This window comes from Pristiophorus japonicus, chromosome 2 (genome assembly GCF_044704955.1).
Source record: "Pristiophorus japonicus isolate sPriJap1 chromosome 2, sPriJap1.hap1, whole genome shotgun sequence".
NCBI classification, from domain to species: Eukaryota; Metazoa; Chordata; class Chondrichthyes; family Pristiophoridae; genus Pristiophorus; species Pristiophorus japonicus.
In genome coordinates this window covers 10,130,014-10,156,239 of record NC_091978.1, presented here as the reverse complement: position 1 = coordinate 10,156,239, position 26,226 = coordinate 10,130,014, and the positions used below count along the sequence as shown (strand labels likewise).

Sequence of the window (26,226 nt, the reverse complement as noted above, 5' to 3'; positions counted from 1 at the left end):
CGGGACATCTAGATAGGAATAGTGCAATCAAGCAGACGCAACATGGATTCATGAAGGGGAAATCATGTTTAACTAATTTACTGGAATTATTTGAGGATATAACGAGCATGGTGGATAGAGGTGTACCGATGGATGTGGTGTATTTAGATTTCCAAAAGGCATTCGATAAGGTGCCACACAAAAGGTTACTGCAGAAGATAAAGGTACGCGGAGTCAGAGGAAATATATTAGCATGGATAGAGAATTGACTGGCTAACAGAAAGCAGAGAGTCGTGATAAATGGGTCCTTTTCGGGTTGGAAATCGGTGGTTAGTGGTGTGCCACAGGGATCGGTGCTGGGACCACAACTGTTTACAATATATATAGATGACCTGGAAGAGGGGACAGAGTGTAGTGTAACAAAATTTGCAGATGACACAAAGATTAGTGGGAAAGCGGGTTGTGTAGAGGACAGAGAGGCTGCAAAGAGATTTAGATAGGTTAAGCGAATGGGCTAAGGTTTGGCAGCTGGAAAGTGTGAGGTCATCCACCTTGGGGGAAAATAAAAAACAGTAAAAGGGAATATTATTTGAATGGGGTGTAATTACAACATGCCTGGGGGTCCTTGTGCATGAAACTCTTAGGAGTAAACAAAAAACATTAAACCGTGCCCCCCGATCTGGGGGAAACACCAACATTTACAATGCCCTTTTTAAAAAAAATTTTTGTGGTATTTTTTGGGGGGGTTTTTTTGGGCACAAAAAACATATTTTTTCTCCAAGTGCCCCCTATAAAAGGGGAGGGGGACACTAAAAGCACCGGCAATTAAAACAAATTAACAAAGTTAGTTTGCAGGTGCAGCAGGTAATCAGAAAGGCGAATGAAATGTTGGCCTTCATTGCGAGAGGGATGGAGTACAAAAGCAGGGAGGTCCTGCTGCAACTGTACAGGGTATTGGTGAGGCCGCACCTGGAGTACTGCGTGCAGTTTTGGTCACCTTACTTAAGGAAGGATATACGAGCTTTGGAGGGGTTAGAGAGATGATTCACTAGGCTGATTCCAGAGATGACGGGGTTACCTTATGATGATAGATTGAGTAGACTGGGTCTTTACTCGTTGGAGTTCAGAAGGATGAGGGGTGATCTTATAGAAACATTTAAAATAATGAAAGGGATAGACAAGATAGAGGCAGAGAGGTTGTTTCCACTGGTCGGGGAGACTAGAACTAGGGGGCACAGCCTCAAAATACGGGGGAGCCAATTTAAAACCGAGTTGAGAAGGAATTTCTTCTCCCAGAGGGTTGTGAATCTGTGGAATTCTCTGCCCAAGGAAGCAGTTGAGGCTAGCTCATTGAATGTATTCAAGTCACAGATAGATAGATTTTTAACCAATAAGGGAATTAAGGGTTACGGGGAGCGGGTGGGTAAGTGGAGCTGAGTTCACGGCCAGATCAGCCATGATCTTGTTGAATGGCAGAGCAGGCTCGAGGGGCTTGATGGCCCACTCCTGTTCCTAATTCTTATGTTCTTATGTTCTTTTATAGTCCTCTAGATATAAAGGACAGAATTCCATTAGCCTTTTTGATTATTTTCTGTACCTGTCCATGACATTTTAACGATACATGTACATGGAGTCCTAAGTCTCTTTGGACCACCACTACTTTTAACTTTTCACCATTTAGAAAGTATTCTTCTATCCTTTTTCGGTCCAAAGTGGATTGACACCACTCTTGCCTATACTGAAATCCATTTGCCACAGTTTTACACATTCACTTAATCTATTAGTATCTCTGTAATTTTATGCTTCTATCTACACTGCTTACAATGCCGCCTATCTTGGTGTCATCGGCAAACTTGGATATGTGGCTCTCCATCCCATCGTCTGTAAATATGGTGAATAGCTGAGGCCCCAACACCGATGCCTGTGGGACACCATTAGTCGCATCCTGCCAATTAGCGTACTGCCCATTATCCCTACTTTCTGGCTCCAGCCGCTCAGCCAATTTTCTAATCAGGTCAATAATTTGCCTTCAATTTCATGAGCTACAATTTTAGCTCTTGAGGGACTATCAAATGCCTTCTGGAAGTCCATGTAAATAAATAACATCCACAGACATTCCCCTGTCCACTACTTTGGTCACTCCATAATGACCATTAAGCCAGGAGACCAACCCTGGTTCAGTGGGGAGTGTAGATGGGTGTGCCAGCTGCATCAAACATACCTTAGAATGAGGTACTAACCTAGCTGAAGCTACAGCATAGGGCTACTTTCATAGTAATAACTGAAAGAAAAATGCTCTAGACTAACCTAAGCAGTTCCAGAAGCAACAGATCACAACAAACCTCTTTAGTCCTACCACATTCATTTGAGAACTAGCTATGCCACTGGCTAAGCTGTTCCAGTGTCGCTATGATATTGACATCTACATGGTAATGCGGAAAATTGCACATGCACGTCCTAACCACGCACAAAAAAAGGAAATTTTTAACCCAGTCCCATCAGCCTTCTCCGAATAATCAGAAAAGTGATGGAAGGAGCCAACGACAGATCCAAGTGTCACAAAAACCTGCTCAATAATACAGTTAAGGGTCACCAGACTTGGTTCTAAACTTTACCACAGCCTGGATACAGATAGGGACACAAGTTGAATAGCAGAAGAACTCATCAATGCAATTGACAGCAACACAAATGCACAACACAAACGAGTATGGCACCAAGGAAGTCTATCAAAACTGAAGTTAGTGGAAGTCACAAGGACGATCTTCCAGTGCCTGAAATTATATCGGAAACAGAAAGGTGGCCATGCTTGTCGGAGGCCCATCATTGCTCCCACATATATCTCCATAGAAGCTGCTTAGGACAAAATCAGCCCAACTATCTTTAGCTGTTTCATCGATGCACTTCTCTGCAACATAAAGTCAGAAGTGGGACTGCTCGCTGATGATTCCAGTATTCAGTTCCATTCACAAATCCTCAAATAAGAAACAGCCCATGCCAGCCAATAACAAATAATCCAAGCTTGGGCTGACAAGTGCCTGATAATCACCATTTTCAACAAGAAAATCCCATCTACCAACCCTGACTTTCAACACCACCACCATTGCAGAGTATTCCATCATCAACACCGGGACCACCAATAATCAGAAGCTTAATTTAACTGCCATATTAAAACTGTGGTTACAAGAGCAGTGCAGAGGTGGGGGACTCAGGCTCACCTCCTGGGACCGCTCAAGTATGTGCCACCATCTACAAAAGCCAGGTCGGGAGTGGGATGGAATACTCACCACTTGCCTGGATGGGTACAGCTGCAGCAACACTCAAAGCTCAACCCTATCCAGGACAAAGTAATCTGCTGGATCAACGCTCCTGCCACTGGATTCAACACTTCCTCCCAACCAAATATGGCTGCAGTACGTAATATCCAGAGGATGCATTACAGCAGCTCAGTAAGTTTACCGCACTGGCATGTCCCAGCCCTGCGACCTCTACCACCAAGCAGGCCAAGAGCAGAAAAATCATGGCACCACCTCCAACTTCCCCTCCAAGTCATCTCCAACTTCCCCTCCAAGTAAACACCCTAACTTGGACATATAATCGCCATTCCTTCGCCATCACGGAATTAAAATTTTGAAATTCTCTATCCATCATGGGAGCAAACTCAACATGAGGATTGCAACAGTTCAAGGAGAAAGACCAATGTCACCCACATCTCATGAACAAATAATAATTTTTTTTTTTTTAAATCACAGCTTCCAAAAACTACAGCTGATATTTAAAAATACTTTTTTGGGGGGGCAGAGGAAGAGAAGTGAATCAATTTGAGCACTGGTAACGTATAATTTTGAGTATTATCTACCGTGCAACAAGTGAAACATTGGCCTACTGTTGAAAGGCATCTCCTTACAGCCAAGCTTCATAAAGATTTAGATATGGGGCTCCTGTCCTGTTTTTCCATTTACCAACAGAGCCAAATACTTCACTGCTACTATTGTGACATCACTGTCACAACTCTTGTTCCTATGGTTACACAGCTTTCCCCCCCCCCAACCCCGTTCCCAAAAATCTTTGCTCTTTGAGGAGAGAAATGTCTGAAGACTTCAATATTAATATTTTACACAATACACTGATGGAGAGCTGAAGTTTTTTTTTTAATTATGCAATTGAATAGCAAAGCAACAGGTACGGGAGCGTAATAGTTGTGTTATTGGACTAGCAATCTAGAGACCTGGACTAATAATCCAGAAAAAGCAATGTTCAAATCCCACATCAGTTTTTCTTTATTAGATCTGGAAATGTAAACAAAAAACTGGAGTCAGTAAGAGATGAGGAAGATGTTGGAGCGTCAAACACCCAATGGGATCACACTCAGTTGTATGAAACTGGTCTGCAGCAGTTCAAGAAGGTGGCCCACCACCACCTTCTCAGGGCAACTAGGGATGGACAAGAAATCCATCCAGTGACGCCCATATGACGAGAATGAATAATTTTTTTTAAAATAGTTTCCTTAATTTGTACTTTTTGGCCTTTTTATTTTGGGTTTACATGGAAACCACAAAATTTTTAAGGGATTGGCCTGTCTAAACAGACAGTTGGATTTAAAAAGTTGTATTTATATAGCGTCTATCACAACCTTTAGAGCCAACGAAGTACGTTTGAAATGTAGTCACTATCGAAAATGTCAAAAAACATGGCAGACAATTTTCACACAGCAATGTCCCATAAACAGCAATGAGATAATGACAAGATAATCTGTTTTAGTGGTGTTGGTTGAGATATAAATATCGGCCTGGACATAATTCTGAGATCCCAGACTGCTCCATCACAATAGCTGGTTCTGTTCCATCGGCAGTACAGACCCATCAAAAGTTAGTGGTATGCGGTCGAAAGGGGAGTGGGCCTCAGAGTCCTCAACAACTTCTCTGAACTTCATGAAGTCTCATGGCTTCAGGGCAAACATAGGCAAGGAAACCTCCTGATCACCCACCACCCTCCCGCAGCCGATGAATCAGTACTCGTCCATGATAGAGAAAGCACCGAGTGTAGCAAGGGAACAGAATGTCCATCACCAAGTGTGCCTCAGCAGTACCACCCCTACTATTACCACTTCGTATGGCTGATGTAGAAGTAGAGAAACTACTATAATTTTACATTTAGGTCGTTAAATCAGATAATTACGTCGTCAGGAGCAGTGGCGTGTATTGCTGTGATGACTCCATGTGTGTGAATCGGGCATTGAGTTGTTCTATGCTCTATGGTCTGTTCTGGGTGACTACAGTCCTACACTGGAGAGTTTTAAATTCGCCATTTGTGCATCAAGTATCCGCTTCTGCCATGGTTTGTGCAAATGAGTTTAGGGTTACCCATAAGCTTCGTGAAAGATCGAAGCCAGGGGTCTTCCACATCGGGGCTTTCATGAGGTGTTTGTTTATGATTTCTTGTTTTTCAAGCATCATTAGGGTTGAAGTCGCATTGTCATGGATCCAAAAGGGCTTGCGCGACTTCAGGCGGTGGTGAGGGATGTTGCTAAGATCCTGTTGGGTGGGAAGATGTTTGTTTCCCATGATTCGCTGGATTTCCCGGAGGGTTGCGGCATTGCCGCAAATGGAGGCAGCCAGGGCGTTGGTTGTCAACTTGAGGGTTCCGGTGTTGCACCGCACTGCAGTGAAACATCCCTGACATCTGGGAGTCCCTGGTCCAAGACCGCCCTAAGTGGAGGAAGTGCATCCGGGAGGGCACTGAGCAACTCGAGTCGCAACGCCGAGAGCATGCAGAAAACAAGCGCAGGCAGTGGAAGGAGTATGCGGCAAACCAGTCCCACCCACCCTTTCCCTCAGCGACTATCTGTCTCACCCGTGACAGAGTTTGTGGCTCTCGTATTGGACTGTTCAGCCACCAAAGAACTCACTTCAGGAGTGGAAGCAAGTCTTCCTCGATTCCAAGGGACTGCCTATGATGATGATGCACTGCAGTGTACAGTTGGACATCAACAAGTTGAGTGCTGCTACTTCTGGTCTGTATTCCGCTCCGTCCGTAGCCGACAGATGGCCAAACCCTGTAGGGCATAGCTGCCAGACTAGGCTTGCGGCAGGTGACGAGAACAAACGTGGGGAGGGGAATAACCTATTTGGCCTCGTTCTCAACAATCTATCTGTTAAAGACACATCTGCCGATGATGATGATGGAGCATAGGAAGTGACTGCCCCACCCACTGCGTGAAGATCAAATCTTCACACTGAGGACTCCCTCCATCATGTCATTTGGCACTACCACCGGGCCAAGTGGGATAGATTAAGAACAGTTCTTGCAGCTCAAACTTGGGCATCCAGACATGACATGATGGAGGGCGTCCTCAGTGTGAAGATTTGGTATTCATGCAGTGTATGGGGCGATCACTCACTACCTATGCTCAGATGGACTCGCTTTCTTCTCCCCTGACAACAGACAGCAAGTTTTATTTCGCTTTTTATCTTATGAATTGGGGAGGAGGCGGAAAGATGGCCAAGGGCTTTAAAATCCTACAAAAACTCTCAGCATCATGCAAAACAAATTAAAATAATTCAGATAATACTGGATACAAGACAGATCAGTCAGTATCTGAAAGAGAACAATAGGTTACGTCATCAAGGGTCCAACTTTACATGTAATTCTCTTTCACCAAAATATCAACTGATCCACCAGTTTTGTTTTATTTTCAGAACTAGCTTTGTTTGGGATTGCACACCAAGAGGCAGGCAAGAATGAACAAATATCAACTAATTCTTTTCTTCTGGGACTCCACCTTTCTACAATAAATTTGTCAATCACTCTACACGATGGTTTTCTTACTCAGAATTATGATTCCTGCTCAGTGATGGATGCTCACCAGGCTCATAGAATAGAAACAGCACAAAAGGAACCAATGTTTTGCAGTTTTGGAGATAAATACCAGCACAAAGGAACACAGTATCAGCACTGTTCTAGTGGCTTTATCAAGGCCACCAAAGCTGACAAAAAAGTACCACAAAGTCACAACCCAAAGCAAATTCCCTGCAACCAGAAATCATACTGCTTTTCAACTATGCTTAGTGCCAAGACAGACTGGAGTGGCCGATCAAGAGATTGTTAACTACAGGTTGAACCTCCCTTATCCGGAACCCTTGGGGCCTGGCCTGTTCTGGATAAGGGATTTTTCTGGACGAGGGGTGGTCACGTTAAATTGGATGGTACAGGTACTGAGCAAGGGGATATCGGGGCTGACTGGCTTGGGGCTGGGAGTGTGGCAGAGAGATCATTGGGGGGGGGGGGGGGGGGGGGGCGATGGATCGCGGGGTCAGGCAAACGATTGCGGGAGTCGGCAGGGAGAAAGGACTTCAATTTGTTCATGTCGGAGTTCTGCGCATGCGCAACCTGGTGGCCGGGAATGGTTCTGGACGAGGGGTGGTCCTAGATAAGGAGTTCTGGATAAGGGAGGTTCAACCTGTACTACATTATTGGCCCTCACCTAGCAGCACCTGGTTTAGGGTTTTTAATACTGGATATCCTTGGGTTCAGCAACTTCATGTTCCCAACAACCAGATACCTGCCAAATATCTAGGCAAGTATAGTGTGAACCAGGGGTTACAGAGAACCCTTGCTACTTCACTCTCACTTATTGGAATACGTCATGGGTCTCCTCGACTCCAGATGATGGAAAAATATAATTCATCAGACTGTGGCTCAGGCTATAAACTAACACTATAAAATTGATTTAAAATTGAGCAGGTAAATGTGAAGTATTTAGTCCAAACAGTACATTTCCAGAAATGCCAACAGTGTGCAACAAAAAGGATTACAAGATATCTGTACTTCATACGAATTAAAAGGAATTAACAGGTTCAGACAGAATGTTTTTTAAGTCATTAAAAACAAGAAGTGGAATACTGGCACACATTGCGCACCATGATACTAACCAGCTGCTCTGTGAACTCATACGTTCAAGAGACCACAGATTTTATAAACAGTCTGCGGCTTGACCAACACAAACTGCAGACGCATCTCGACATCCTCAGAATCCATGCCAACTCAACAACTTGAATTTATACAACGCCTCCAACATTTAAAAAAAAAAAGAGTGCTTCCCAGAGGTATAACTATAAATAAGTGGATGCCAAGCCAAAGAACAAAATAATAGAATGTGACCAAAACCTGGATCAAATTGGAGAGATTGGATAGATTCAATCAGGGAACTGTAGGAAAGATAGGAAATGATTTCAGAGGCAGCAACATGCTCAAGGACTTGAGAGGAAAGGGAGGTTGGCGAGGAGGTGACATTTTGAAAGGACAGAGTGGTCAAGCGTGGATTTTTGAGGAGGAGTGTAATGACAGCAGTTTTGAAAGTGGAGGACAGTACCTGAGAAGAAGAAACTATGCGACATATCAGTTAGCATGGGGGTGAGGAAGGGAAGTTGGGTGGTCAGTAGTTTAGTGGGAATGAAGTCAAGAGAGAGTAGAGTTGGGTAGCATGAACAAGCTGGGCTCGGAGATGGCACGAGGAGCTCGGAGAGAAGTTCCACTTTATTCAGCACTTGCTTTGTAACATCCGGTTGTTATATCACAGTTGTCTTTTCAAACAAAGGCTTTAATTAATGGGAAGGAAGTGAGGTAAGGACAGGGGAGAGAAGAGTGGGATGGGAAATTGCATTTATAAAGCACCTTTCACAATGGTATGTCGAGCAATTAAATTACTTTTTCAAACATTCTCTCTCAGGATGTGGGCGTCGCTGGCAAGACCAGGATATATTGCTCATCACTAGTTGCCTTAAGGTGACTTGCTCAGGAACTTGAGGGCAGTTAACTCAACCATGTTGGTGTGGGACTGGAGTCACATATAGGCCAGATGCCAGACTGTGTAAGGATGGCTGTTTTCCTTCGTAAAGGACATTAAGGAACCAGTTAGATTTTTACGATAATCTGACAGCTTCCTGGTCACTTTTATGGATAGCAACTTTTAAACTGAATTCAAATTCTCAAAGTGCTTTGGGGTTGCATTTAAACTCATGATCTCTATTATTATTCCAGGCCTCTGGATTATTGAACCAATAACTTTTTCAGTGGAATCACTTGTTTTGTACGCAAGCCCAACTGCCAATGTGTGTACAGCAGGGTCCCATAAACAGTAATGAGGTAAATGACCAAATAATCTGTTTGTGATATTGGTTGAAGGCTAAATTTTAATCAGGACACCGGGAGAACTCCCCTGCTCTTCTTTGAATAGCATCATGGGATCCTTTACGTCCAGCTGACCAGGCAGACAGGGTCTTAATTTAATGTCTCATTCAAGACATGGCAGCTCCAACAATGCAGCAATCCCTCAACAAAGCACTGAAATGTCAGCCTAGTTCATGTGCTGAAATCATGATTGAACATGACTTTCTGACTCAGAGGCAGGAGTTGTACCACCGAGACCAGCTCAGACTTAAATCCAGTTCAAGGGCGAAGGCCAATAGTGTATGGCAAAACAAAGTTAAGAGTGTAGGAGAGAAAGTTAGATAAACCAAGATACAGTAATTACAGGGTAAGAGAAAGAAAAAAAGGGAAGATTATGACAGATACCGGGAACTCAACACTGCAGAAACTCTAGGAGTATAAGAAGTGCAGGGGTGCAATTAAAAATGATAACAGGAAAGCAAAGAGAGAGCATGAAAGAATGTTGGCAATTAAAATCAGGGAAAACCCAAAGATGTTTTATAAATTCATTAAGAGCAAGAGGATAACTAGAGAAAGAGTGGGGCCTATTAGAGACCATATTGGTTTCCATATTTACGAAAGGATGTACATGCTTTGGAGGCAGTTCAGAGAATGTTCATTAGGTTGATTCCGGGGATGAGGGGGTTGACTTATGAGGATAGGTCGAGTAGGTTGGGCCTATACTCATTGGAATTTAGAAGAATGAGAGGTGATCTTATCGAAACGTACAAAATTATGAGGGGGCTTGACAAGGTGGATGCAGAGAGGATGTTTCCACTGATGAGGGAGACTAGAGCTAGAGGGCACGATCTTAGAATAAGGGACCGCCCATTTATGAGGAGAAATTTCTTCTCTGAGGGTTATAAATCTGTGGAATTCACTGCCTCAGAGAGCTGTGGAAGCTGGGACATTGAATAAATTTAAGACAGAAATTGACAGTTTCTTAAACGAGAAGGGGATAAGGGGTTACGGGGGCAAGGAAGTGGAGCTGAGTCCATTATCAGATCAACCATGATCTTATTGAATGGCGAAGTAGGCTTGAGGCGCCGAATGGCCTACTCCTGTTACTATTTCTTATGTTCTTATAAAGGAAATCTGTGTGTGGAGGAAGAGGACGTGGGTAGGATTCTTAATGAATACCTTGCATCCGTTTTCAGAAAAAAGAGGGGCGATGCAGACTTTACAATGAGGGAGGAGTGTGAAATATTAGACGAGATAAATATAGTGAGGGGAAATATTAAGGGGCTTAGCATCTTTGAAAGCAGATAAATTCCCAGACCCGGATGAATTGTATCCCATGCTGTTAAGTGAAACAAAAGAGGAAATAGCAGAGGCTCTGACCATCATTTTCCAATCCCCTCTGGCTACAGGTGCGGTGCCAAAGGACTGCTAATGATGTACCTTGTTCAACAAGGGAGAAAGAGATCGACCGAGTAATTACAGGCCACTCAGCCGAACTTTGGTGGTGGGAAAATTATTTGAAAAAGTCCTGAGGGACAGGATAAATCTTCATTTGGAAAGACATGGATCAATCATGGACAGTCAGCATGGATTTGTCAAGGGAAGGTCATGTCTGACTAACTTGATTGAATTTTGCGAGAAAATAACCAGGAGGGTCGATGAGGGCACTGCGTACGATGTTGTGTATATTGATTTTAGCAAAGCTTTTGATAAGATCCCACATGGCAGACTGGTCACGCAAGTAATAGCCCATGGAATCCAGGGCAAAGTGGCAAGTTGAATCCAAAATTGGCTCGGAGGCAGGAAGCAAAGTGTAATGTTCGATGTCTGCTTTTGTGACTGGAAGGCTGTATCCAGTGGGGTTCCGCAGGGCTCAGTGCTGGGTCCCTTGCTTTTTATGGTATATATCAATGGTTTGGACCTAAATGTTGGGGGAATGCTTAAGAAGTTTGCAGATGACACTAAAATAGGCTGTGTGGTTGATAATGAAGAAGAAAGCTGCGGACTGCAGGAAGATATCAATGGACTGGGCAAAATAGTGGCAAATGGAATTCAATCCGAATAAGTGAGGTAATGCATTTGGGGAGGGCCAACAAAGCAAGGGAATGCACATTAGACTGAAAAACATAAGAAATAGGAGCAGTAAGCCACTTAGCCCCTCGAGCCTGCTCCGCCATTTAATAAGATCATGGTCGATCTGATCATGGACTCAGCTCCACTTCCCTGCCCACGCCCCATAACCCTTTATTCCCTTATCGCTCAAAAATCTATCTATCTCCGCCTTAAATATATTCAATGACCCAGCCTCCAAAGCTCTCTAAGTGGAAATATCCTCTCTGCATCCACCTTGTCGAGATCCCTCATTATCTTATGTTTCGATTAGATCACCTCTCATCCTTCTGAACGCCAATGAGTACAGGCCTAGCCAACTAAATCTATCTTCATAAAACAACCCCCTCATCTCCGGAATCAACCGAGTGAACCTTCTCTAAACTGCCTCCCATGCAAGTATATCCTTCCTTAAATACGGAGACCAAAACTGAATGCATTACTCTAGGTGTGGCCTCACCAATACCCTGTACAGTTGGAGCAGGACTTCTCTACTTTTATACTCTCTCCCCCTTACCTTCCTGATTGCTTGCTGTACCTGCATACTAACTGTGTTTCACGGGCAAGGACCCCCAGGTCCCTCTGTACTACAGCACTTGACAATTTGTCTCCATTTTAAAATAGTAATTTGCTTTTCTATTTTTTTCTGCCAAAGTGGATAACCTCACATTTTCCCTCATTATACTCCATCTGCCAGGTGGTGGGGTTCTGAAACTCACATCCCGAAAGGGTAGTACAGGCAGAAACCCTCACCACATTTAAAAAGTACTTGGATGTGCACTTTGAGTGCCGTAACCTACAGGGCTACGGACCAAGAGCTGGAAAGTGGGATGAGGCTGGATAGCTCTTGGTCGGCCGACGCGGACACGATGGGCCAAAATGGCCTCCTTTCGTGTTGTAAATTTCTATGATTAGGCAGATCAACCTTGAATGCTAAAGGCTTATAAATTGTAAGAAAAGAATTTAAAGAAATCCACAATTTGCAATTTTAATGAAAACTTGTACCTGAGATCAAATAAGAACTTATTCACGTTCTCACAACATCCAAAGTGCTTCACAGCCAATGAATTATGAGGAAAGGTTGAGTAGGTTGGGCCTCTACTCATTGGAATTCAGAAGAATGAGAGGTGATCTTATCGAAACGTATAGGATTATGAGGGGGCTTGATAAGGTGGATGCAGAGAGGATATTTCCACTGATAGGGGAGACTAGAACTAGGGGGGTATAATCTTAGAATAAGGGGCCGACCATTTACAACTGAGATGAGGAGGAATTTCTTCTCTCAGAGGGTTGTAAATCTGTGGAACTCGCTACCTCAGAGTGCTGTGGAAGCTGGAACATTGAATGGATTTAAGACAGCGATAGACAGTTTAACTAATAAGGGAATAAAGGGTTATGGGGAACGGGCAGGGAAGTGGAGCTGATTCCATGATTGGATCTACCACGATCGTATTAAATGGCGGAGCAGGCTCGAGGGGTCGTATAGTCTACTCCTGCTCCTATTATGTTCTTGTGAATTACTTCTGAAGTGTCGTCATTGCTGTTTTTCAGGCAAATAGAGCAGTCAATTTGTGCATGGCAAGATCATACAAACAGCTGTTTTGGTGATATTGGTTGAATGATGGCTGTTGGCCAGGACACTGGGTAAATCCCCTGCTCTTCTTCAAAAAAAGTGCTCCCACCTGTACAGACATGGTTTACTGTCATATCCAAAAGGCAGCAAAAAATCCACGACCTTCTCACTGCACTGAACTGTGGACCAAGATTATGTATAATTGTTAGTATGATTGCCACCCATATAAATACATGTAAATATCAAAAAGTCCTATCGAGTCACAAGTGGGTACATAAAGACAACCTGTATTTATATAGCGCCTTTAACGTAGTGACAAAGACCATTTAACCCATCAACACAGGGTATTGGCAGCAATACTCAACATGTCCAACCAATGCTGAGCAGCATCAATAAAGCCAATAAAAATTTGAACTACATACAACGACTTGCAATTATATAGCACCTTTAACGTAGTGAAACATCCCAAGGCACTTCACAGGAGTATTATGAAAAATTTGACACCGAGCCGCACAAGTAGAAATTAACAAAGGTGACCAAAGGCTTGATCAAAGAGGAATGTTTTAAGGAGCATCTTGATGGAGGAAAGAGAGGTGGAGAGGCAGAGGTATAGGTAGGGAGCTCCAAAGTTTGGGGCGGAAGCAACAGAAGGCATGGCAACTAATGGTTGAGCGATTATAATCAGGGATGCTCAAGAGGGCAGAATTAGAGGAGCTCAGACATCTCGGGGGATTGTGGGGCTGGAGGAGATTACAGAGATAGGGAGGGGCGAGGTCATGGAAAGATTTGAAAACAAGGATGAGAATTATGAAATCGAGGCGCTGTTTAACCAGAAACCAATGTAGGTCAGCAAGCATAGGGTGATGGACAAGCGGGACTTGGTGCGAATTAGGACACAGGCATCTGAGTTTTGGATCATAGTTTAACTTAGGATAGAATGTGGGAGGCCTGCCAGGAGTGCGTTGGAATAGGCCAAATTAGTACAAGTGCAAGTCAAAGGAAATCATGATCAAACTGTATCATACTCTGGGCAGAGCATGCCTTAGCTAATGTGTTCAATTACAGTCACCAAGCCACAAGGGAGACATTCAAGCATTAGAAACCATGCAGAAAGAGCCGCAAGGCTGATCCTTGGTCTTAGGAGGTCTCCATTAGGAGGGAAGACTGCAGACACGTGGACATTTCAGCTCTGAAAGGAGGACTCCCAGATGTGGTGATCTGATCATGGTTCATAGTGTGAAATAGTATGGAACAAGTAAAAAAAAAATTCGGTAAAAAGTAATATAAACACAACTGTAAGCGAGGCACAAGGGACCACAGGCTCAAACCACTTAAAGGTAAATTTAGAACCAATATCAGAAAGCTGTTCTTCACACAAAAAGTGATTAACACATGGAATGGACTCCAGCTTTGATGTCCACCAAGTACAACTTAACTGTTGAATGAATGTCCATTCCTTTTTTTGAATACTTATCTGAGGTAAGGAGACAACCGGATGAGTGAACAATTGGATGAAATAGCCTTCAGATCATTGTCAAAGGCCACAATCCAAAGAGGTGCTGTGCTTGGGAGTTCACTCTCAATATTCTAAAACTGTGCAATCGGGATTAATAGAACCTGATCACTTGCTCCGTGAATGCTACACAGTCCTTGTACATCATCGCACCCACTTGCTGGAGAGCAAGGCAGAACAGTCATCAACATTCCAGAGCAGGATGGGCCACGAATCGAGGCACAGACGAACATAGAGCAGAAGTATGAAAAGATGAGTCTAATGGTTTTTTCTAGCTTTCAAAATTCAGATTTGCTGAAGACCACAGGTGGCCTGGAGGTACATGTGCACAAATCCCGATTGCACAGTTTTAGAAGGTGGCAGAGCCGGTTGAAGTTTTAAAAAAAAGCATACGGCATCCTGTGCTTCATAAATAGAGGCATAGAGTACAAAAGCAAGGAAGTTATGATGAACCTGCATAAAACAATGGTTTGGCCTCAACTGTAGTATTGTGTAAAATTCTGGGCACCGGTCTTTAGGAAGGATGTGAAGGCAGAAAAGATTTATAAGAATGGTTACGGGGATGAGGGTCTTCTGTTATGTGGATAGACTGGAGAAGCTGGAGTTGTTCTCCTTAGAATAGAGATTTGACAGAGGTGTTCTAAATGATGAGGGGTCTAGACAGAGTAGATAGAGAGAAACTGTTCCCATTGGCAGAAGGATCAAGAGCCAGAGGACACAGATTTAAGGTGATTGGCAGAAGAACCAAAGGCAACAGGAGGAATGTTTTTTTTTAAAAAACACAGCTAGTGGTTAGCATCTGGAATTCACTATGAAACGGTGGTGGAGACAGATTCAATTGTGGCTTTCAAAAAGAAAGTGTATAAGTACCTGAATGAAAAAAAATTGCTGGGCTACAGGTAAAGGGCAGGGAAGTGGGACTAGCTGAAGTGCTCCTGCAGAGAGCCGGCATGGGCTCGACAGGCCGAATGGCCTCCTTCTGTGCCATAGTCATTAAAAAAAGCTGAATTGTAAGTACCAGTGGAATACACTGTTAACTGATTTTAACTCGGTGAAAGATGGGTCAACAGTTACTGAATGCAAATGAAAGAAACAGTGCAGGTATGCAGACAAAGGCTTTCTGTTGATCTGAAGAGATTCTCGAACATAACATAAGGAATAAGAGCAGGAATCGGCAATATGGTCCCTCAAGCCTGCTCCGCCATTCAATAAGATCATGGCTGATCATCGACCTCAACTCCACTTTCCCGCCCGATCTCCATATCCCTTGATTCCCCTAGACTCCAAAAATCTATCGATCTCAGCCTTGAATATACTTAGATACTCAGCATTCACAGCCATCTGGGGCAGAGAATTCCAAAGATTCACAACCCTCCGAGTGAAGAAATTCCTCATCTCAGTCTTAAATGGTCAACCCTTATCCTGAGACTATGCCCCCTGGTTCTAGACACTACAGCCAGGGGAAACAACCTCTCAGCATCTACCCTGTCAATCCCCCTCAGAATTTTGTATGTTTCAATGAGATCACCTCTCATTCATCTAAACTCCAGAGAATTTAGGCCCATTATGGAAATAAAATCTTTCACAAAAGAGATCTGTGTCACTGTATTTCATTCTAGAGGTATAAAAAATTAAAGGATGTACACATGCTTGGCATGAAGACTTCAGTAAAGTGTAATAGTATGAACATTTTCATCACCTTGGCCTGGAATTTCCTCTGTGGGCACAATCTGGAAGTTAGGCCCAAAAATGCACCATTCCGCCTATGTCAAGTTACATAGAATTACGATAGTTATGCTCAAACATCCTACGAATCTCATTACAATACACCTGAACATAAAATGGACATAAATCAGTGTAAATCATATAATCTTCAAGTATGAAAATTAAAGTTGCAATGCAGTGAATTTCTGCATATTGGGTGTGGCATGCTTCAGAACCTGCAATTCGAGAAATTTTTACATTTTTAATGTGACATACAGATACCATAAAAATTCATTCAAAGAAACAGAAAATACAGTGCAGGTCTCAGTGATGAAAAACTGCAATGAAACAACAGAAAAATGACTATACAGCTGCACCTGAAAATCTGGTTGTAATTTGAAGACTGAGTATGCAAATTTGTCGGAAACTCGAGTACAAGGCTCTGTAAACTTGGGAACAGGGCCATTTTTATGGGCATTCGGGCAGAGGGATTGATAGACGATCATAAAAGATCGAGGAAATTTAGGCATATTGCACTTATGCCCAAAATTCCGTGATTTTTAGACCGTGTATTTGATTTTCGCCAGATGGTACAAAAATGCAGGAAATTACAGGCTTGCCCATTTGCACATGAAACGTAAAAGTGTTCAGCAATACAATTACAGGATTTTAACCATGCTAAATCAGAGGAGTGTTTTAGACTGTGTAACACTGAGGTGGAGTAACAGGTCTGCCTCGAGTGCTAGCAACAATCTGTGACTATGAACCAAGAATACTAACATTGAAGCATATTGATTGATAATTTTCTTTCCTTCTCAGTATTCATAGAAATATACAAATAAATGTGGTGACAATAATAAGTTTGGCAAGGAATCAGACTCCCAGTTGGACTGACCAACTAAACAATTTCCACAAAGTCACACTCTCCCACAACATGGTGAACCAAAACATCTTCGGAGATCTCAAGCACTTTGCATTTTAATTTTAAAAAAATACAGTTTAAAAGGAAGCCATAAAGACACTAAGAAAAGTTTGCCTATTGGCGCATTCCGAAACATCACTGTGGGATCTCGAGGGAAAATGTATTTTGAAAAACAGCACAGGAGATATAAAGCACACATATTGTTGAAATAAATTGATGAAGTACATTACAAAGCTAAACAATAAAGACCACCCCTACAACCACCTATTTAGATGGAGTTTCAAAAAAATGTATACAACTTAAAAGGGAACAAAAAATAAATATCAAACGCACAACGGGAAACAAAATATAAAATAAGCCACACAAAAAAAAAGTAGATTTTCCGGTTGTAGAACTGGGGGTAGTAGATTGTCTGGGCTCAGCGAATACAGCACACTGGGTGCAGACGAGTGCTGGCCCCTAACTGACCTCACTCGATTTTCTGAGCATTCACTTAAATGGATGAAAATCAGGCAGGCTCTTTTATGGGTGTGCACTGCATCCTGTCCGATATTCCTGCATTCACTGTGTCCAAACATCCAATACTCCCAGGGGAGGAACATGAAAATCTGCCCCTACATATCCATATTACATTGAAAAAAGTAAAATGAAGTACAAATCATTTTACGAAGGTGGTGATGGCACTCCATCCACCACCTTAAACATTCACTCCCTCGCACCGTGGCTGCAGTGTGTACCATCTACAAGATGCACTGCAGCAACTCGCCAAGGCTTCTTCGACAGCACCTCCCAAACCCGCGACCTCTACCTAGAAAGACAAGGGCAGCAGGCGCATGGGACCACCACTACCTCCACATTCCCCTTCAAGCCACACACCATCCTGACTTGGAAACATATCGATGTTCCTTCATCGTCGCTGGGTCAAAATCCTGGGACTCCCTCCCTAACAGCACTGTGGGATCACCTTCACCACATGGACTGCAGCGGTTCAAGGCAGCTCACCACCACCGTCTCAAGGGCAATTAGGGATAGGCAATAAATCCTGACCTTGCCAGCGATGCCCACATCCAATGAATTAATTTTTTAAAAACTAAATAAATCTACAATCCACTCAAAATTCTAAATTACAATGAGAACTATGGGTTAATTCGAATTGAAATCATGCAAAAATAGCTCCTGCTTCATTTTATTTAAAATGTTCCATCTAAATTGTTTTTGAGGAAAAACAAGTTGAATTAACAGGAGTAGAATGTACACACAAAGGTATATACATCTACTCTTAATTTCAATCATGTGATAATTCGATTTATTTGGGGGTGGCTTTAAATAACAAAGTGGGAATGAATATGTTTTCATTTGAATTACTGGATAATTCAAATTTTATATTGTTAAAAATGAGTTGAAATTAGTTTGTAGGACACTAAAATAAAAACAAAACAAGTATTTCTTGTATTATTTCAAAATAAACCACTGAAAGAGACAAATCGCAAGATAAAACATGAAAAAGACAATCACAAAAAAATATACCCAAGGCAAAACTAGACAACAACACTACAGTTCCCTTCCCTACTGCTAGAACCTCCTCCAGTTTTACAATCCCTCCTAAACTCTCGCTCCCTCTGAATTTGGCCTCCTGTGCACCTTCCTCTTGCCACTGGGGCAGTACCTTCAGTCACTGTGGTCCCACTCTCTAGAATTCCCTCCAGCCACATCCTTGTCCAAGCTTTCTCTTTCTTTGGCTCAGCATATCAAGATGTTTTATGAAATTATTAAAATGCGACATCAATAAAAGCTGTTGCTTCCCAAACTTTTCTATGCAGGAGATTCCTTTAAAAATACTGATACATTTCCAAGAGCCCTCAACAACCTATTTTCCAAAGGACAATGTTAAAAATCCAAACTAAACTGGTGTTTTTGCAGATGACTTTTTAGCAATTCTAATAAAAATGTAAACAAATACAGAACAAGAGATCATTCAAAGCTTATGAGGGAGGGGAAAGAGAAAGTGACAGAAAAAGGGGGGGGGGGTGGTACAGGCAGATGATGCAAGTGGGAGAGTGAGAGCAACAGAGTGAGCAGGAGCGACAGAAGACGCAAGCAAACGAGAGGCAGGCAGAGACAGTGAAAGAGAACGAGACACAGACAGGCAGAGCACGAGACATGGGGCAGGGGAAAACAAGAGAAAAACTCAACGCACACAAATATTAGAAAAAGAGACAGTACGTTGAGAGAATGACACACACGCAGAGACTGAGACAGAGAGGAGTGCATACACGGAGATAGAGATGCAGAGAGACAGAGAATGAGACACACACACAGAAAACAGAGTGGGTTGCATATGGGTAAATAGAGACACACCCACATAGACACAGCAAGAGAAAAAAAGGACAGAGTTACTCATTCAGAGAAACAGACACTCAACACAGAGACACACCTAGAAATTAGAGACAGATATAAAGACATACACACAGAGTTGGAGGGATACATTTATTCAGAGAGATTGCAGAAGGACACACACATACACACACACACCCTCAAAAGAGAGAGAAAAACAGAGAAAGAGGCACAGAATGAGAGGTAGAGTGGCCCACATACGTAGATTAGGAGCCACGTGCACATAGGGAAGGTGCTCACACAACAGAGACACACATATGCGCATACACAGACGAGAAAGGAACAGAAAGGTTGAGAGGGAAAGAACTATGAAAAAAACAGAAAGAAAATCACAATGAGACCCAGTAACTTTGCCTGAATACCCTGTCAAGACTCATGTTCAAGAATGACAAGTAAAGCATAACCAAGTCATTAGGAACAGTCCACAAATGCTCAGGAATTTTCTCACTAAACATCCACCTCTCTCTTCCCCTTTAAGAGGCTCTTTAACCAAGCTTATCATAATATCTCCTTATGTGGCTCAGTGTCAAATTTTGTCTGATCACGCTCCTGTGAAGCAGCTGGAACATTTCACGATGTTAAAGACGCTATATAAATGCGTCAGTTGTTGTTAATCATGTACCATCAGGTATACGTCGGTTTATCCAGGCCTGGAACCAATAAATTGTTTTTGTATGGTGTTTAGTGGGGCATTAGAGATTCTAGCTCTTGACCGACAGGCTCCATACAGCCCCTACCAACCTGCAGAAGCTTGCAGGATGCAGCAAAGCAGGCTGCTGGGAAGAGTCAACTTAAAAAAAACACGTCATTTTGTGGCTGGCTTTCACGACTCTGGCAAGTTTACTTTCCAAGACAGCTCGCGACAGCTGCATGTTGTGAATCAGAAGTATTATCATATAAAACCAGCTTAACCACTTGGAAGACACATTGGATTTATAAAGTGTTAAGATGTATGATGTACTGAAGAGCTCTAACTGAAACTTAGACAAAGGCTATTCAGATTTGCTCATAGGCTGCTGGTTAATAAAGCGATTGTTCTTTAACAATAATCACCACATGGTCCTTGATGACTTATCACTAAGCATATTAATATACAATAAAAAGAAATTGATAGAGTAGATATAGAGATGCTCTTTTCTCTGCGGAGGTAATTCAGAGCAATTGTGCACAACCTTAATATTAGAGCTAGGACATTCAGGAGGAGGCCATTCAGACCTTCGAGCTTGTTCTGTCATTCAGTTAGATCATGGCTGATCTGTATCTCAACTCCATTTGGTCCGAACCCTTGATACTCTTACCCAACAAAAATCTATCGAATTTAGTTATAAAAATTTCAATTGATACAGCATCTACTGCCTCTTGGGGGAAAGAGTTCCAAATTTCAAAAGCGCTTCCCGATTTCCCTCCTGAATGTCCTAGCTCTAATATTAAGGTTGTGCACAATTGCTCTGAATTACCTCCGCAGAGAAAAGAGCATCTCTATATCTACTCTATCAATTTCTTTTTATTGTTTTAAACACCTCAATTAGATCACCCCTCAACTTTCTGAACTCAAGGGAATAAAAAAAAGTTTCTGCCATCTGTCCTTATAATTTAACCCTTTAAGCCCGGGTAACACTCTGGTGAATCGCACTGTTCTCCCTCCAAGGTCAATGTATCCTTCCTGAGGTGCAGTGCCCAAAACTGAATGCAATGCTCTCGATGAGATCTGACCAAGGTTCTGTATTACTGAATTAGAACTTCCTCCCCTTTGTATTCCAATCCAGTTGAGATAAAGGCCAACATTCAATTAGCCATTTTGATTATTTTTGTACCTCTGCACTAACATTTAGTGATGTGTGAACCTGGACACCCAAATCACTGCATCTCCAACGTTAACAGCAAGAATGGCCAGCAAATGCACGACTTACACAGGACAGACAGACACAAACAATGATACACATACAGCTACCAATTAATATTAATAAAAGTCTTGCCTATAGTTCAAAATGGGAATGTGGGTGATGCTGCTATGGCTGCCTCCAGTTGCCCTGAGGTGGTGGTGTTGGCAGCGAGTCTTCTTGATATGCTGCAGTCCCAATGGTGATGTTATTTTGTGCTAGACAATTTGCATTTGATGCCAATTTTAGTGTGGGATTGGAGCCAGACTAGGTAGGCGGGCAGTTTCCCTTCCTTGAAGGACATCAATGAAGCAGTTGAGGCTTTACAACAATAAAGCAGTTTGTGTCATCATTTTGGAGCAAATTACCAGATGTATGTATTTCCCATGATGTGGTTTGAACTCACGACTTCAGGGTTGCTAGATCAGTACCACAAGCACCAGATTACTATTCTTTAACAAAACCAGAAAATGATCCTGAACTTTATATATTCATTCTTGAGATGTGGGAATTGCTGAAAAGCCAGCATTTATTACCCATCCCCAATTACCCCGAGGTGGTGGTGATGGGCCGCCTTCTTGAACCGCTGTAGTCCATATAGTGAAGGTTCTCCTATAGTGTTGTTGGGTAGGGGATACCAGGAATTTGACCCAATGACAATGAAGGAACAGGGGTATATGTCGTTAGAATTGTGTACTACTTGGGAGGGGAACTTAGAAGTGAGGCTTTTCCATGAACCTGCTGCCCTTATCCTTCCAGGTAGTCGAAGTCTTGGGTTTGGGCAGGGGTGAAGAAATTTAGACAAGTTGCTGCAGTGCATCCTTTAGATAGTATACACTGCAACCACGGTGCACCGGTAGAAGAGGAGCTAATGTTTAGGCTGGTGGATGAGATGTCAGTCAAGCAGCTGCTTTGTCCTGGAGAAGTTTTGGAGAAACAGGAGGTGAGCCACTCGTTACAGAATACCCAGCCTCTGACCTGTGGCTGGTCTAGCTGAGTTTTTGGTCAGGATGTTGATGGGAGCATTTGGAGATCATAATGCCCTTGAAAATCATGGTGAGGTGGTTAACCTCCCTTTTATTGGAGATGGTTATTGCCTAGCACTTGTGTTGCACAACTTTTATTTGCCATTTATCAGCCCAATCACGTATGTTGTTCAGGTCTTGCTGTGACTGAGGAATTGTGAATGTCGATGAACACCATGTAATCAGCAGCAAACAGCCCGACCTCTGACCTTTTATCAGTGACCTTCCCATCGTCATATCATCTGAAGATAGGACACTACCCTGAGGAACTCCTACAGCAGTGCCCTGCTTCTGAGATGATTGGACTCCAACAACCATAAATATCTTCTTCGGTTCTAGAGATGACTCCAGCCACTGGAGAGGTCCCCACTGATTTCAATTTTACTAGGGCTCCTTGGTGCCACACATGGACAAGAGCTGCCTTGATGTCAAGGGCAGTCACTTTCACCTCATTTAAAATATTCAGCTTGTTTAGGTATGGACTATGGATGTAATGAGGTCTGGAGCAGAGTGGTCTTGGCAGAATCCAAACTGAGCATCAGTAAACAGGTTATAGGTGAGTAAGTGCCACTTGATAGCACAATTGAAGACTCCATCACTACAGTGGTGACTAAGCCGATAGGAATGTGTGGATTTGTCCTGTTGCTTGTGAACAGGACATAACTGAGCTACTTCCCATATTGCCAGGTAGAAACCAGTGTTGTAGCTGCAATGGAACAACTTAGATGGGGGCAGGGCATACCTGGTCAATTCCCAGGTTGGCTGGAGGCACAGCTGGTTCTGAAACACAAGTCTTCTGCATTGCAGCCAGGGTGTTACCGAAGTGCTTGGCCTTTGCTGTGTCCAATGTACTCAGTCGCTCCTTGATGTGGAATGAATCGAATTATGTGAAGATTGGTATCTGCGATGGTGGTGACCATCACGAGGACGGGGAAGGGTCATCCACTTGGCTTTTCTGGCTGAGGATGGTTGCAAACTCTTCAGCCTTGTCTTTTGTAATCATGTGTTGGATTCCGCCATCACTTAGGATGGGGACGTTCATGGAGCCTCCTCCTTCTCCTGTTAGTTGTTCAATTGTCCACCACCATTCAAGACTGGACGTGAGGGTTGTAGAGCTTCAACCTTATCATAGAATCGTAGAAGTTTACAGCACGGAAGGAGGCCATTTCGGCCCATCGTGTCCACGCCGGCCGACAAGAGGCTATCCAGCCTAATCGCACTTTCCAGCTACAGGTCCGTAACCCTGCAGGTTACGGCACTTCAGGTGCATATCCAAGTACTTTTTACTGATCTATTGGTTGTGGGATCGTGCAGCCCTGTCTTTGACATGCTGCTTCCACTGTTTAGCAGGCACGATGTCCAGTGTTGTAGCTTTACCAGGTTGGCTGCTCATATTTAGGAACGTCTGGTGCTGCTTCCTTCATGTTCTTCCATGCTCTTCAGTCAACCAGGGTTGGTCCTCTGGCTTGATGGTGATGGAGGGGAGATATATATGCCGGGCCATGAGGTTACAGGTCATGATGGTGTATAATTCTGCTGATGCCCACACGAATGCCCGATTTTGAGCTGCTAGCTCTGTTAATATATCCAAATTAGCACGACGGCAGAGCTACACATGACACGACAGAGGGCATCCTCAGTATAAAGACGGGACACGGTCTCCAAAAAAAGGATGTTGTTATTTAAGCATATTAATAGGCAGTAAGCCCACAGCCAGCAACTAAACAGGATCTACAGATGCACAAACACACTATAATCGATCAATAATAAGTCTGTGTGTAGAGCATCCACTTCCTGTAAGTTGTCACACTTTTCACACCAGCCAGGACTGTCACAAAACAACCAATCCTCTAACAATGCCACAGACCTGCTAGCTTGCATAATATAAATATATATATTTGAATAAGAAAATACATATATTAGAGCATTATATATATAAAATATTTATAGATAAAATGATATATATAATAGAATGAGAATTAGAAAATATTGATATATATATTTATAGATTTATATATTAATATAGAATTTTATGAGAATATAGAGAGAATGGATAGAGAAGATATCACGAGATAATACACACACACGTATACATATACATATATATATAGACAGATATAGAGAGAACAGATCTAGAGATAATATATAAATAAAAACCACACATAAAACTGCTCTCTCCAGATGTTACAAGAGCCAACAACAATAACAAAAGATCTCTCTCTTTATATTTATATACATATATAAAAAACTTGATCTATAAAAACTGAGCATTATTTACAGCCACATGTCGTTGTGTGCAGCCTTGCAAACCTCCCTCCCCCCCACACTTACACACACACACACATGGTGACTGAGGGAGGAGGCGGATGGGGGGAGGGGGGGGGGTAGGACACGGCGGAGCCACAACTTCCCCCCCCCCCCCGGCAATCCCCCCTGGGGAGGGGAGTGGAGGAGGCCGGGCCCAGGGCGGTGGGTTGGTGATGGTGGTGGGGAGAGAGAGAGAGAAAGGACTCTCTTCAACAACAAAAAAAAGACTCAATCCCCTTTTTACTTCACTAGGGGGGTGGGGGGGGAGAAGAGAAGGCAATAAAAACATGTTACAACCTCCCGCCTTTTTGTCTCTCTCACACACACACAATATAAATAAACCAGCGATAAAAATTTACCTCACGTCAACCACGTTTAAAACCCTTTATCTCTCGCTCTCGCTCTCCAGCGGTACGACCTGCGCGCGCACACAAAAACGACTCCAGCTCGAGCTGCTGCTCAGAGAGAGGAAAAAAAATTATCATCCCGCCTACCCACCCCCACTTGCCTGACGCTGATTGGATAACAATTCCACTCCGCTCACAGCGATTGGCTGCGCCGCACGTCCATCACCAAACGGACACCAGCTCGAGCTGCTGCTCAGCGAGCGAAAAAATATCATCGTCCCACCCCCTTTCCGTCCTTCCTTCCTAGCGTTGATTGGATCAGAAATCCCGTCTGCTCTCATGACGATTGGCTGCGTCGCACGTCCATCACAAACCGACGCTTCAGCTCGAGCTGCTGGGGGAAAAAAATTATCGATGCTGACACTCCGCCCTTCCTCTTCTGATTGGATGACAATTTCGCTCACGTCAGCACCATTGGTTGCACCGCACGTCCATCACAAACCGACGCCGGCTCCAGGTGATGAGAGGGACAAAAAATCATCGTCCCGCCTCAACACAATTCTTGACGCTGATTGGATGAGAGTTCAGGTCTCCTCTTCGCGATTGGCTACACTGCATGAGTAGGTGGGCGGATTCTCCTTATTCGATTGGTTGTGGCGCACGTCCATCACAAACCGACTCCCGCTCGAGCTGCTGTGAGCGAGAGAAATAAATCGTCATCCCGCCCTTTCCCCTCCTTCCTCGCGCTGATTGGATAGATCGTCCGTCAATCACGGATGGGGCAGACGGTGGTTGTTTTTCGGGCTGGGAGTTGAGGTGAATGCGCTGACGTAAACGCGCTGCCGCCGTCGAGCCAATGGCAAAAGACGGTAAAAGAACCACTCCCCCTTTCCCTTAACCCCGCCCACTTGGTTGTTGTCCATTTTGTTCGACGCTGGGGTCAGGTGGTTCCTGATTGGCGACGCTTGAGCATTTCTTTATTTAAAAACAAATTTTAATCAATCCATCGCTTTGTTATGTGAGTAAGAAAAAGGTTTAATCGCCTTTGCTGGCGGTGTTGACTGAAAGACTGAAAGGAGCGCTGCTCGAGGTTGGTCCGTGTTTACTGGTTAATACGCACGCCTATTGGTTGAGACGCCTGTACATCATCAGTTGGAGGGCGGGACAAAAACGTCCTTCTGGTCCCGCCTCCTCGGCACGTAATTAGCCTTGGTCGCAAGACGAGCTGCTAGCTGAATTGGTGGCTGAGACTGTCAATCACGGCGTTGCTCGCACCTGCTATCGAGCGCTCCCAGTTGGACGACTGAG

At 43.4% G+C, this 26,226-nt stretch overlaps 1 protein-coding gene across 3 annotated transcripts in view; it reads right to left on the bottom strand.

Annotated features, from left to right (window-relative positions):
- paip2b (poly(A) binding protein interacting protein 2B) overlaps positions 1-25,136 on the bottom strand; it is a 104,092-nt gene extending 78,956 nt beyond the window's left edge. For 2 of the 3 annotated variants that reach the window (XM_070861068.1, XM_070861088.1), the window contains exon 1: positions 24,931-25,009. The gene's annotated coding sequence lies outside the window, so the exon portion shown is untranslated. Of the gene's footprint in view, positions 1-24,930; positions 25,010-25,079 lie in introns of those variants that run through there. The other variant, XM_070861083.1, reaches the window with a different exon arrangement.
- Between the last annotated feature and the right edge of the window lie 1,090 nt (positions 25,137-26,226).